General features: G+C 41.1%; 1 protein-coding gene across 4 annotated transcripts in view; it reads left to right on the top strand.

Moving 5' to 3' along the window:
* Prok2 (prokineticin 2) overlaps nucleotides 1-14547 on the top strand; it is a 174767-nt gene that overhangs the window by 132996 nt on the left and 27224 nt on the right. For 2 of the 4 annotated variants that reach the window (XR_007212387.1, XR_007212386.1), the window contains exon 1: nucleotides 1562-1923. The exons of the other annotated variants lie outside the window; for them this stretch is intronic. The gene's annotated coding sequence lies outside the window, so the exon portion shown is untranslated. Of the gene's footprint in view, nucleotides 1-1561; nucleotides 1924-14547 lie in introns of those variants that run through there. 4 annotated transcript variants of the gene reach the window in all.

The raw sequence follows: 14547 nt of genomic DNA, 5'->3' as shown, positions 1-14547 counted from the left end.
GAACTTCTCTTTCAATAGTCCAGACTTAGTTTAACTTTTCTTATAGGTATGCATGGGGACTTGGTTAACTTGATACTGTTAAATCAGATACTTGGAGTACTCCTGTGATAACAGTGATCAATTTTTTTTACTGATCTTACTTATTCAAAGAAAACTAATCAATGTACCCTAGAAAAGAATAAAAGAACTTTACATTCTTCTTATTCCAAAGAAAATAGCAATTGAGTATCTATCTATCTGTGTACATATGTATATATAGCTATATGCAACTATATATATAGTTATATATGTGTGTATATATAAACAAATATACATATTTTTTAAATTTTGTTTTGTTGATCATGGGGCTTGAACTGAGGGCCCCAGCACTGTCTCTGAGATGTTTTCACTCAAGGCTAGTACTCTACCACTTTGAGCCATAGATCCACTTCCAGTTTCCACATGATTAATTGGAGATAAGAGTTTCACCGACTTTCCTGCCTGGGCTGACTTCAACCCACACCCCTCAGATCTCAGCCTCCTGAATAGCTAAAATTATAGGCATGAGCCACCAGCCACCCAGCTCAAAAATATTTTTGTTTTAAAGAAAATTAGAAGCGCAATTTGCTGAACTTGGGAACTAGGTTATTCTGAAGGAAACCTAGTTATAAATGTATTTACATCTGGTGTGTTTTAGTATAGTCATCTGTCTTCTTACATTTTTCCATATTTATGTTACACGTAATAATTGCATCTGCCTCCATGGCTGTAGTACAGGAGCCAATGGATCAATAAGTAGAGTCTTCACACAGTGTTTAAGAGCTACAAAGCATTGGATTTACTGCTAGGCTGGATTGGATCTCATAGGTTCTAAGGTTGCTGCAAGGTGAATGGCTCAGAGAAAAGATAGGCACAGAACAGAACCAGAGCTGCCAAGCTTATCTTCTGCTTATAGCTAATTTGTGGGCTTCAGAAAAGGATCAGGACATTTTTAAAAAGTGATTTCTGAAAGTGATTTCACTTTTCATGTCAGCTTATGAAACCACAGTACCCAGATGGCTACTCAAATATTACTCTTTATGTTTTGGTGAAGATGTTTCTTTAAAGATACGATTAATATATTTAGTAGAGCAGGTTGCTCCATATTCTGAGTGAACCTCGCTCAGTTGAGGACCCTACTTGAGAACACATCCTCATGTCTTCCCTACCAGCCTTCCCTGCCAACTGTGCATTTATTAGCTTCTGCAGTCGCATGAGCTAGTTTGTTAAAAGTCTCCACCTGAGCCAAGCGCCGGTGGCTCATACATGTAATCCTAGCTATTCAGGAGGCTGAGATCAGAGGATCACGGTATAAAGACAGTTGGGGCATAAAAGTACCCACGAGACTCTTATCTCCAATTAACTAGGAATGGTGCTATGGCTCAAGCACTAGAGTGCTAGCCTTGAGCACAAAGAAGCTCAGGGACAGTACCCAGTTCCTGAGTTCAAGCCCCACAACCAACAACAAAAAAGTCTCAATGTTTCTCTCTTCCCTTGTTTCTTTCTCATGTGTGTATATCTATCTATCTATATCCATATATATTGATATATACACATATATACATATATATACACATATATATGTATGTATGTTATGTATGCACCTGTCCTATTGACTCTGTTTCTGGAGAGAAACAGAATGATAGCTACCATTTTTTAGTCCATTCTACAAAGTACTTAACATTTCAAACATATCACTTTTCTTCATAAAAGTCCTACCATATCTGGAAAGGAGCCCGAGACTGAAGAGGCCAGTGACTTGTTTTCCCAAAGTCCTTCAGCTGGTGTGTGGCAGAGGTTGGATCCATCAAGCCCTTCCTCCACCTTCCTCCCACAGGTAAATGCTACTATCGACATCGAATGCACTATTAAAAGGTTAGGACTACCTGTTCTTCATGGAGGTGAGTGCCCATGCAAAGTGACATAGAAATGTTTATGTGGCTGTTGTTTTATTTTTATCTCATTTTTGCCCTTTAAAATTTCTGCTTGACAAATCATAATGGTATGCATTTATGGCATATGACCTGCTAAGGTTGAAAAAAATTTTGATTGGCATGTAATAATTATACATATGTATGAGGTAGCGGGTGATGTTCTGATACATGTATATATTGTGTGATGCTATTTACATCCTCAAACATTTATCCTTCCTTCGTGATGTAGATATTCAAGAATCTTTTCCTCAAGCTTTTCTGAATCACATGGTACATTATCATTATCGTCAATCTACTGTGCAGTAGCATGCAGAACTCCCTGCTCCTACCAAACTGTGGTTTAGTACCCATTGATCATCCTTCCCTCATTCCTTCTTCACGAGCTCTCTCAGAACCCCTGGAAACCACCAGTCTACTCTCAACTTCCACACAAGAATGAGATTGTGTGGTTTTTGTCTTTCTGTGCTTGGTTCATTTCACTTACTGAGATGTCTTCCAGTTCCATTCAGATTATTACCACATTTTCATCCTTTTCAGGATGGGATACTCTCCTATTATATCATAGGCAACCCATTTTCTTTCTCCATTCATCAGTGAATGGGCAATTAGATTTCTACTGCTTCCATTTTCTTTGAACAGCTAGTAGCTGGATCATGTAGTACTTCTATGTTTAAGTATTTGAGGAATCACCATAGTGCTTACCATAACAGCTATGTGACTGTTGTAAACCCACCTGTAAGTCTTACCTTGGTTGTGTAACTGCTTCAACAAAGGCACTTGCAGTTTAACTAGACAGCAGAGAGCATAGAGACTACCAGATCCATTTGCTACAAGGGCTAGCTAGCAATGAAGGGCAAATGGACAAACTGGGGGTTTTGAGAAGAATAACTCTCTTATGAGTTAGTTGGAACAGATGTTTAGAGTGGACTTTCAAAATCTCCTCCCATTACTGTATACAGTATGGAAATACCAATCCATTCAAGCATCTTCCAGTAAATAACTGATTATTGTATCAAGCTTATCTGACAGTTCACAAGGGCAATTAAACCCGTTCTCTTCCATCAGGCAAACAGGAATCAGACACCATTCACAATTTCCTTTTATGTATAGAGCAGCTTCCAAAATAACTTAAGGGTTCAAAAGAGCTTTGAACAAGTATTTTTACAATCTGTTCTACTGGGTAACAGATTGAATTGAGCCTCAGCTGGTGAGATTTGTCTTCTTAATTATCAGCTACAACAACACTTTAAATTCATGTGGTGCTCTTAACTCTGCAAAAGATGGCCACATTCATTTATCAGCTGGTCTACTTGGTTGTATTGTGCTATAACTTTCAACTGCTAGTCCCCCACAGCAGGCCAGCACATTATAAGGAACCATATGGTAAAAACTGGTGTCAGGCTCCCTTTTCCTAAGCAGAATTTGGGCCATGCTGACACAACCTAAAGAAAAATGTGAGATGGGCACCAGTGGCTTATGCCTATAATCCTAGCCACTCAGAAGGCTGACATCTGAGAATTGTAGTTTGATCCCAGCCATGGCAGTAAAGTCCATGAGACTTCTACCTCCAATTAACTACCAGAAAACCAGAAGTGGCGCTGTAGCTCAAAGTGATAGAGCACTAGCCTTGAGCAAAAGACCTTAGGGACAGTGCCCAGACTCTGAGTACAAGACTCATGATAACAAAAAAAAAAGAAGAAGAAGGAGGGAAAGAAGGAAAGGAGGAAGGGAGGGAGAGACGGAGGGAAGGAGGAAAGGAAGGGGGGTGGGAGGAAATGAAGGAAAATAAAAGAAAATTGTGGTATCTGAGATAACTTATTTAATCCTCAGAAATGTAAACATATACTTGCCCATGTGAAAATCAATTAGTATGTATATTACAAGTATAAGAATAAAAACTAAAGCCCATTGGTACTAATGGAAGGATGTTAGTTCCTCTGACTATCCCTCCATAAATCTAGGTAACTGAGAGTTTACTGGACTATCGAGTTTCCAGAAAATACTAGAAGGGAGATAAGTGCCAGCAAAAGGGCTTGGCCTTAGCCTTTGAAAGGCGCATACTATGCTGGCTAAAGAGGCATCTTTCTCTGGTTTATAAAAAAAAAAATCCATATACTCACCATAATAAGAAACTAATAGCTATGTCAGCAAACCCTTCAGCTATAAAACTTGCTAAATGGTGTTTAAAACAGCAGGAGAGCATTTATCTATACATCTTCTGTTACTGTTTTGCATTGTATGGGATAAGATTATATGGCATATTTTAACATTATGTGACAAAGGAAGGCAAAAACTCTTAAAATGTATGAGGCTCTAAACTTATATTTAGATATTTCACTATATAAAAAGACAAGTTTGCAAAATGAGATGAATAGAAGGAATGTGCTTAGGCACTTTTAGAAGGTAAATCAAAGAAAGCAGGCAAATCAAAGAAAGAATTCCATGTGGAATTTTCATCCGGTGATAAATGTGAAGATGTGCGAGTCATTAGAAGTACACGTGTGCTGAAGTAAGTGCAGGACCACAGTCTCATGTTTGAAAAACGAGAGGACCAAATAACTATTAAATAGTGGGTTGTTGGGTTTTTGGTGCCAGTAGTGAGGCTTGAACACAGGGCCTGAGTGCTGTTTCTTAGCTTTTTGCTCAAGACTGGCACCCTACCATTTGAGCTACAGCTCCACTTCTGGCTTTTTGCTGCTTAATTGGAGATAGGAGTTTCACGGGCTTTCCTACCTAGGCTGGCTTTGAACCACAATCCTCAGATCTCAGCCTCCTGAGTAGCTAGGATTGTAGGTGTGAGCCATCGGTGCCCAGCAGAATTCTAATCCAAGGATTTTCAACCCATTGCAAAAAATCAAAGGTGATAATTTGTCTTTTCTCTGTCCATTGTGCTTTGGTAATTCCAACTGGTTCTGTTTAAGTTTGGTGTTGCACAAACCCAAGAACCAAGTTGAGAGTTTGTTCTTTCTTCCAAAGACAAATTGGCAAGCCAGGTACTAGTGCCTCTCAGCTACAATCCTAGGCTGAAATCAAGGCTATATTCATCCCCTCTGAGTGAAGGCTATTTCCTGCCTCATTAAAATTAGGCATGACCTTGTGATTTGCCTTAGCCAATGAAATGCAGGGGGAAATTATGGTTGTCACTTCTGAGCAGTTTGGGGGAGCTAGTTGTTTTCTTCCTTCCCTAATAGAAGTGTTATTGATACTTGAGATGATTATCAACATGACTTTATTCATGTCACTTTGAATTTCTCTGCCTTCCCTTCCTAATCTTTTTTTTTCTTCTGTTCCTTCCTCTCCTATTTGTTTGGTGGTTGTTAGATAAACTTTAGAATTGGTTAAATTCTTATAAATAGCATTGATTTTGTTTTTAGTGGGCAGTTAACTTGGACCTCTCAAACTGAGAAGTCAGCTCAGTTTTGTTTCTACGTTTTTAGCATCTGTAATGTGAATTCATATTGCAGGAGGCTGAAACTGTGGTTATGCACAGAACTTGAGTCTCCTCTGACTTGGTGCTCTCTTTTTTTCTGGGATCTCACTGGAGGCCAGAAAGAAGAGAATTTTTAGTGCATTTTTTTCCCCACCTATGCAGCCCTTGTAGCCTGGTTCCCAACTGGCTCCATGAAAAGAACTCTTACAGAGATGGCATTCTAACACGTTTCCTCGTCCTTCCCCTGCTTTCTTTGGAGCACTCTCTGGAGCATGTTGTTCCAAGCTCAGCATTTCTATCTTCATTAGGGATGGTCTATACGTGGCTGTACTGGAGGTAACCTCTAAAGCACTTCAATAATGGGCATGTAATGAAAGCTAGAAATAAATCCAAGTCATTGAGATTTGGTGGCATATTTGTTTCTGCAGCCGAAGTTACCCTCATACTGACTAAGCCAGTTAGGGGTCTCTGGAATATTACTGTGTAACCATTTCATATCTGTGCTTACAAACCTACTCAAGGTCAGATGGATTTTTAGACATCTTTCTGATCCAGTCAGGATTGCTTCTCTACTTTCCCTGTGAAGATGCTTCATGTGGTACTCTTTCCCTCATCCTCTTCACTGTGGTCCTAAAGAATAATGTTCCTTCAGTTTGAAAGATAGTTTTTATTTCATGTCTGCATATTCCATCCTTATCACTGAAAGTGTAAGGACTGGAAACAAGTCTTCTAAATTGAACACTCATCCAGCATGCTTATCACAGAAAGAATTACACTGGGTACAGTAATGAAATATTTCATTTAATAATACGATGGATTTCCATTAAAACATGGCAATGTAGAAAAGCTACATAGATAAAAGCAAATTAGGTAAAATAAAGTGTTTTTCCTAGGGTTACTATTGCAATGCTTAAATGCCCTTAAAATGGTTCAGCAGAGAGCACGCCTTTCTTCATGTCTCCAAACAAGTCTTTGACATAAGATAGTGAATGTCATTTATGATATTGCCTTTAATGAAAATGCAGGATTGATTCTGAATATGCAAGCTTCAGAAATAGAGTATAAATTTTACTTCCTTCTTTTAGCTAATTAAAACATGAAAAAGAAAACCACACATATTTGTATTTATATTTTTCTTGCTACATGATTACTTTGCAGTCTGAGATCTAATCAGAAACGAAATTTCTTCACAGACATTTATAGGAGAGCTGTAAATTCAAAAATCCTATTTTAAATGCATCACAGCCTTTGAACATTGTCTAGTTCCTTTTTAAGTTACAAGAATACTGACAACAGGAGAGCTTATTTGAACACTGGTCAATAAATCTTTCATAAACTATCAGGACATCTATCCAGATTGCTCAAATTATTATTATTATTTTTTTTTTTTTGGCCAGTCCTGGGGCTTGGACTCAGGGCCTGAGCACTGTCCCTGGCTTCTTTTTGCTCAAGGCTAGCACTCTGCCACTTGAGCCACAGTGCCACTTCTGGCCATTTTCTGTATATGTGGTGCTGGGGAATCGAACCCAGGGCCTCATGTATATGAGGCAGGCACTCTTGCCAATAGGCCATATCCCCAGCACTCAAATTATTACTTTTTCCTTTACATGTTTTCATTATTTTCTTCCTGTCATTTGTTTGACAGAAGTTTATTGAATGATTACTTTCTGCCAAGTGCGGAGGGTGTGCCTGTACACAAGACCAAAGTGCACACCTCACAGGGCCTCCATTCTGTAGAGGACACAGGGTGCAAATACCATTTCAGTTACAAAAGAAATACACCACACAGAAATTAAAGCAAGGTTGGGCCAATCCCACTGGTACTCTCCTTTGTTCTATAATTGCTTTATGTAGCATCACCAATAACCATCGCAGCTACTTGGAATTGCAGGTGATTGCTGCACAGGAAACCAAGGCTTTCTCTCTACTTTCTTCTACCTACCCCAAATTCAACCCACTCTATCACTGTTCTTCACACAGGCGATGAAGGCCTATCCATAAACCCAACGAGTGCTTTTCACTCTTTTTTTTTCTTTTTTGCCAGTCCTGGGGCTTGAACTCGTGGTCTGGGCACTGTCCCTGAGATTCTTTTGCTCAAGGCTAGCATTCTACCCACTTGAGCCTCAGCACCACTTCCGGCCTTTTCTGTGTATGTGGTACTGAAGAATCAAACCCAGGTCTTCGTGCATGCAAGGCAAGCACTCTACCACTAAGCCACATTCCCAGTCCTCACTTTTCACTCTTTACCTACATGGACTCTGGTCCAACTCTAATGCTGTCACCCCTTCTGGTTTTCTTTAAAAAGCCCTCTGGCCTTAGGGACATCTCTGATCTTGCTCTCTCTGTGTCTTCTGAAGTTCTCTTTTTCTCTAGCCTTTTACTCATTATACAGTGGCATTGATGAATGAGGCACATGTTCCTTTTCCTTCTCTCTTTCAGACGTTATTTTATCCATCATCATCATCATCATCATCATCATCATCATCATCATGGGTAGTACTGGGGATTGAATTCTGGGTCTCACAGTTGCAAGGCAGAGGCTCTACCACTTGATCCATGTCCCCCAGCCCTTTGGGCTTTAATTGGTTTGCAGATAGAGTCTCTCATTGTTTTCTCAGTCTGGCCTCAGAATATGATCTTCCGACCACTACCTCCCAAGTAGCTGGGATTATACACATGTCCCATTGGGCCAAGATCCTTCTCTCTATATATTCACTTTTTTTTTTTTTGGTCAGTCATGGGGCTTGAACTCAGGGCCAAGGCACTGTCCCTGAGCTCTTTTGCTCAAGGCTAGCATACTACCAACTTTGAGCCACCACTTCCAGTTTTCCAGTGGTTAGTGGAGATAAGAGTCTCACGGACTTTCCTGGCTGGGCTGGCTTCCAGCTGAAAAACAGGCTTTCTATCAACAAACCTCACACTGTCACTTTATTATTGCTATTAAGTACACTCATTTTTACCTGATGCGTGGGAAAGTTAACTGTCCACGGGTCTTCACTGAATTCCCTTCCCTCTCTTTTCAGGAACTGCTTCCACAGTGCATTTTCCCTTCCTGCCTTTCTGAGACGTTCCTGTCACAAGCGGATTCACCAAGTCAGTTAATGGCTGTGTCTCGTTTCAATGTCTTAGAACATGGTGGTCAGCTCATAATGGCCTGTGGTCTCTTTGCAACATATTTCTTCTTTACTTGCCTTCATTTCCTTAGTCAATTACCTTTTTCACCCACCTTAAGTGCATGCACTTCAATCCTTTTCTCAGGCAAAACCATACAGAAGACCTAGGCTTGGGTGAGGATCACTTTCCTCCTCCATCTCCCTTCCCATCTGGCTGAACACCGTCCTAAGCTCACACAGTGCTGGGGGTTAGTGATGGGTTTCTTTTGTGTGTGTATATCAGTCTTGGGGCTTGAACTCAGAGCCTAGGCACTGTCCCTGAGCTTTTTTTGAACAAGGCTAGCACTCTGTCACTTGACCCATAGCTCTACTTCTGGCTTTTTTTGGAGGTTAACTGAAGATAAGAGTCTTACAGACTTTCCTGCCCTGGCTGACTTTGAACCATGATCCTGGGGTCTCATCCTCCTGAATAGCTAGGATTTGGGCATAAACTATCGACACCCAGCCACACAATGCTATTTTATGGCTGCACTGTGTTCTTTCTGTCCTCTTTAGGACATGGGACATGACCTCTCTTTTTTTCTTGGATAGAGAGATCTTGTGTTTCGCGTGGGAAGCATGCCTTTCCATCACTGGACCACCACACTCGCTCAGTGTCTTGTGGAGGGGCTTCCTGCATGTCTGCAGACGTGCTTCTCCTGCATTGGATTTGCCTGTCTTCTGTTCTTTCCTGCAAACCGGAAGTTACTGGTCTTCATCCCTGTAATGCCTGGTTCAGTGCCTGATAGATAGCTAAGAGCCCAATTTGATTGGATGTTTTCAAAGGAGGACAAATTCCATGAGAACAAAAGCTACACCCGCAAAAGAAAAAGAAATATACTAATGCTCAAGAATTTCTTGCAACTGCTAATATACTTTAAAAAATTAAATACATAACATTTGAAATGTGCCTTCAGAGAAGTAAATATTATAAATGACTGCTTAATGGTGTGATTTGAGGACTATTTCTATGCTAGGATTCAAAACTAGACTGCCTGTGCTTAAATCTCAGCTTTTCTACTGGTCTGGTGCGCATCTACGTGCATGCCTGCATATGTGCATGCGTGCGTGCGTGTGTGTGGGGGGGTGTAGCCTGATAACAGGTTTATGTATGTCCTTCATCTCAAAACAAAAATTGTTGACAGTCTGTACCTTACAGGATTATTGAGAACATTGTAAGTAAGTCAGCTGAGGGCTTGGCATATGGTTTGATGCAGAAAGTAGGTAAGTGGACATAGCTGTCATTATTATTGTGAATATTACTAAAGTTACTCTTACTAATTACTGTTACTCATGCGATAATGGTCTACCATCTTCAGTTTCAAAAACAAAAGATTTGTTGTCCAACTGTAACTAACTTACTTTGCTCTTAAGTCTTGCAACACCAAATCAAACCATTATGTGTCTTTCCAGTGGAACTATTTGTTTAATTAAGTCGGTGTTTCTTTTTTTGTGAGACATAGGGTCTTATTCTGTTCCCCAGGCCAGCTTCCAGCTTCTAGACTCAGCCTACACCTCCTGAGTCGCTGAGACTACTGGCATGTGACACCATGCCGGGCTGATATTACTGTTTTTCACCAATATTGACGTTTCCAGGCACCATCTGTACATTAGACAACATGTGAGGTGCTGTGTGAACAGACAGAGGCTGTTGCTCCCTCGGAAGAGACGCTGGAGGGCTGGGAATATGGCCTAGTGGTAAAGTGCTCGCCTCGCATACATGAAGCCCGAGGTTCGATTCCTCAGCACCACATATATAGAAAAAAGCCGGAAGTGGCGCTGTGGCTCAAGAGGTAGAGTGCTAGCCTTGAGCAAAAAGAAGCCAGGGACAGTGCTCAGGCAGAATCCACGCCCCAGGACTGGCAAAAAGAGAAAGAGAGAGAAAGAGAGAGAGAGAGAGAGAGAGAGAGAGAGAGAGAGAGAGAGAGAGAGAGAGAGAGAGAGAGAGAGACACGCTGGAGTTCATTCTTGTGGAAATGAGTTTTTGAGGCTATGTTCTCAGGAGATGTTAGCTGGGAAGTAGGAGAATGGGGAAACTGGGCAGAGCAAGGGAAAGAAGCCTGGTGAGATGCAAATGTCAGGTCAGGTGCCAGGCCCAGCCCCATCCTGCAGGGGCCCCAGAGCAGAGGGGAGCTCAGAGCTCTCAAGGTAAGGGCTTTGACAGTAGCAGGAAGCAGACGTTTTCTCCGGGAGAGACCGCTCGTCTTGTGTGGGAAGCATGTCTTTTCATCACTGTGGCACTGTAGTGGCTCCGTGTCTTGTTCTCACTGCACACACACACACACACACACACACACACACACACACACACACACACACACAGTACTGAGGCAACCCATTTGCTCATTAGCACAATTTTGCCACTTCATAATGAATGCTTGTTTCAGTACAACATGATATATATATATATATATGTGTATATATATATATATATGGTGTTATTTGTCCAATAAGACGAATGGATTTCTTAAGTTGACATATTCACAGCAAGCGTTGTTGCTTTTGTATTTATAGATCACATTTTAAACAAAATGCAATGTGTTGAGTAAGTACAGAAGGAAAACCTCAAATTTCATCCTACTCTATAAACTTTAAAATTAATGACAAATTGTATCCAGATTAGAGCATATCTGTGAGGAAAAGTCCCATTTTTCTTTCTTTCTTTCTTTCTTTTTTTGTTCCTATAGTTCTGTCTCCCTTCAAGTAAACATTGAAAACAAAGTATGGAATTTTTTTTAAAAGATGATAATGGATTTTAGAGCAAGCTCTGCAGGCATGCCTCTTGATGGGTAGCCACAGTTTTTATGCTTATACCTATAAAAACTCAGGATAGCTCACAGGTTTCTCCCTTTTTTAAGATTAAAATTAGTGTGTGATTCATTGCAAACTGTTTAAATTGTTCTGGATCCTAAATGATGACTCAGTTCACAAAAATGTGACTTATATGCAAATGTGTGACAAATTGATCTGTAGCTATTAAGAATATAATTGTTTTATGGTTAAAAAAAGTAATTGATAGGGTGGGGAGGGGGTTGGTCTATTATTTTAATTCTACAAAGTAATTGTGATGTCGTTGATTGAAGGTGAGGCTGGGTATCTTCAGAAAACATTCATTATTAGGTTCTTTGCATTCTTTTACCAGTGACCTGGCCATGGTTGAATAGTACACTGAGAAACAGTCAGAAAATGTTGGAGTGAATCTGGTGTATAGGCAAAAAAATGGAGAAAGGGATAGGGAAGGGGACAGAGAAAAGGAGGGGGGGAGAGAGAGAGAGAGAAAGAGAAAGAGAGAAGAGACGTTTCCATGGCTTCTAATAAAAGCATAGATAGGATTGTGAAAAATGAAAACGTTTGCTTTGGCAAGCAAAATATGAACCGATCTATAAATATTTCCTAATTTTAGCCCCATAAGGTCTCGTTGTTGTGTGGTTATCTTTATTATGAGTAATCACGGGTTGCTTTATATGTGGTTCTGGCTGTCTCTGCGTATCTCTGTGCCATACATCTTTGAAATAGCACCCACTAATTTGTCCTTCATTTCCCTTATTTTGGTATATAGAGAATATATGTAGTCATTGGGTAGGAAGTTGGAACATATCACTATTCAACTTACACATGCAAAGTGCGTTTTTAGAGGCAGAGGGTGTTGCATTTGGAGATGAGGTCCTCTGTGGTGTTTCCCTTGTGAAACAGGATGTGTGAGGTTTAAGGCATCCTCTGCTCCCTGGGAGGGCCCTCCTCTGAGGTGTGGCCTTGGAGAGATGACAAGGTCACTGAGCCGGGCTCTTCTTTTCTCATGGGCTAGGATTAGAGAGTCTTTGATGACAAGTCCCAGTTACTTGCTTTGCCTCTTCCATGTTTGCCCCCTGGCCCTTTCACTTTTTTCCATGATTTGAGATAGCTTGAGAGCCACAGACAAGACAAGCAGACTCTGGATCTATATACTTTGTTTTTCCAGCCTCCACCATAGGGTGCTAACATGAACTTCTTTTCTTTATACATGAGCCTATTTCAGGTATTCAGGTATAGGGACAGAACACAACCTAAGAAAGGGAGTTACGTTGTTTCTTCACTCTCAGAGAAATCAGAAACACTTCCCCATCACTGGTAGGCATGCTCAGAGTAAGTAGCTCTGCTTCACTTAGAAGTGGGCACAGACAGCATTGCCTTCATCTGAACAGCATCCATCCTCTTCCTTTGTTAACGGCATCTTCATTTTCCCTGGGAGAACCTCCCCTCTCCTGCATCCTTTGTCAGGTGGTCTGGTGGACCTGCCCTTGTCAGGATATCATCATCGCATGCCCCCCCAAGCCCAGCCCATCAGCACATCCCATTCCCGTGACTGCTTCTGAGATGAACCTTGAATCCAAAATGGTCCTCAGAGACTTGATCCAGGGACTTCTGCTGGAATTAAAGAGACAGAACCTAGACCCTCATCCCACCCCAACACTAATACACACAAAAGAAACATATATGAGCTGGGTGCCAGTAGCCCACCTGGAATCCTAGCTACTCAGGAGGCTGAGGTCTGAGGACTGCGGTTCAAAGCCAGCTTGGGCAGAAAAGTCCGTGAAACTCTTCATCTCCAAAAAGAAAAGCCGTGGCTCAAGTGGTAGAATGCTGGCCTTGAGCACAAAGAGGCTCAGGGACAGTGGTCAGGCGCTGAGTTCAAGCTCTAGGACCAGCAAAAAAGAAAAGAAAAGAAAGAAAGAGGAAGGGAATGGAAGAAAAGAGAAAGAAAGAAAAGAGCAAGAAAGAAACCTAAATGAGAAGTCGAGTGTCAGCTTGCAATGACTAAGGAGAGCGCCTGCATGGGGAAGCCCTGACAGAAGGAAGCAGCCCCAATGCAAATCATGATTGAGAACCAGTCTGCACCTACTCTGGCCCTCGTGGTTTCTAGAGTATAGTCACCCCTCAGTATCTGTGGGGACTGGTTCCCACACCTGCAAACACCAAGCACAGGAATACACAAGTCCCTTGTATAGCATGGGGTAGTGTTTGCCTGTTAGCTCTACATATCTTCCTGTGCATTTTAAAGTTGTTTCTAGAGTGCTAATACCTAATGCTCTGTAATGCACATATATAGTTATTATCCTATCCTGTCTAGAATATGATGACAAGAAAGAAAAAAGTCGGTATAGGTTCAGTACAAGTGTGATTTTCTCCCCACATATCATCAAGTCCCAGGCTGATTGAATCTGCAGAGGTGGAGCTGGCAGAGAGGGAGGCCAGATCATGCATAAAGTCTTCCCTTTGGGCTGGGTATAATGGTACACTTGCAAGGCAGAGGCAGAAGATTGAGGATTTGAGGCTAGCCTACACAAAGTTATCTCAGAATCAAAATTTTAAAGGTAGGAGGGTGGCTTAATTGGTAGAGAGTTTGTCTTAGCAAGCTCAAGGTCCTGGGATCAATCCCCAGTACCACAGAAAGAAAGAAAAAAACATCTTTCCCTATTCGGAGTTGGATTTCATTTCTTGTAACTGAGAGAGTCTCAAGGAATTCTTAGAATCAAAGTCAAGTTCTTTGGAACCTGGAGGAGAGAGAGCTCAGGGCTGTTTGAAGGATGGAATAAGGAGGAATCTGTCTTTCACTGATCTGCACATGGTTAGTAGAAACATGAAGAAGGTAGGAAATGTTTAACACGGAAAAAAAATCAGGGAAGAGCTTCAATCTGAGGGTGTCAGGAGCAGAATGCCTTTGGGGAGGGGTGCACAGAGGCTTTAAAAGCCTCAGCAAAGTTCACATTACTAAAGCTGGGGGTTGCCATGCAGAAGCTTATTTATTGTTGCTATTTTTTATATTTGTATGTATAGATTAGATATTGCAACCTTTCTAAGGTCATGCATTTTCACAGAGATCAAGGGAGAGAGGATTCAAAACTGAGTTAAGAGAAATTAAGTCTAGTGGTCTATGGCACTGTATAGTGACTCTAGTGAACAAAAACTAATGGTTCATTTCAAAATAGCTACAAGGCAGGATTTTTGAATGTTTCCAACCAAGAAATGATACATG

This window comes from Perognathus longimembris, chromosome 10, assembly GCF_023159225.1.
Source record: "Perognathus longimembris pacificus isolate PPM17 chromosome 10, ASM2315922v1, whole genome shotgun sequence".
NCBI lineage: Eukaryota > Metazoa > Chordata > Mammalia > Rodentia > Heteromyidae > Perognathus > Perognathus longimembris.
The sequence above is the reverse complement of the archived record's forward strand: the minus strand, read 5'-3'. Positions and strand labels throughout refer to the sequence as shown.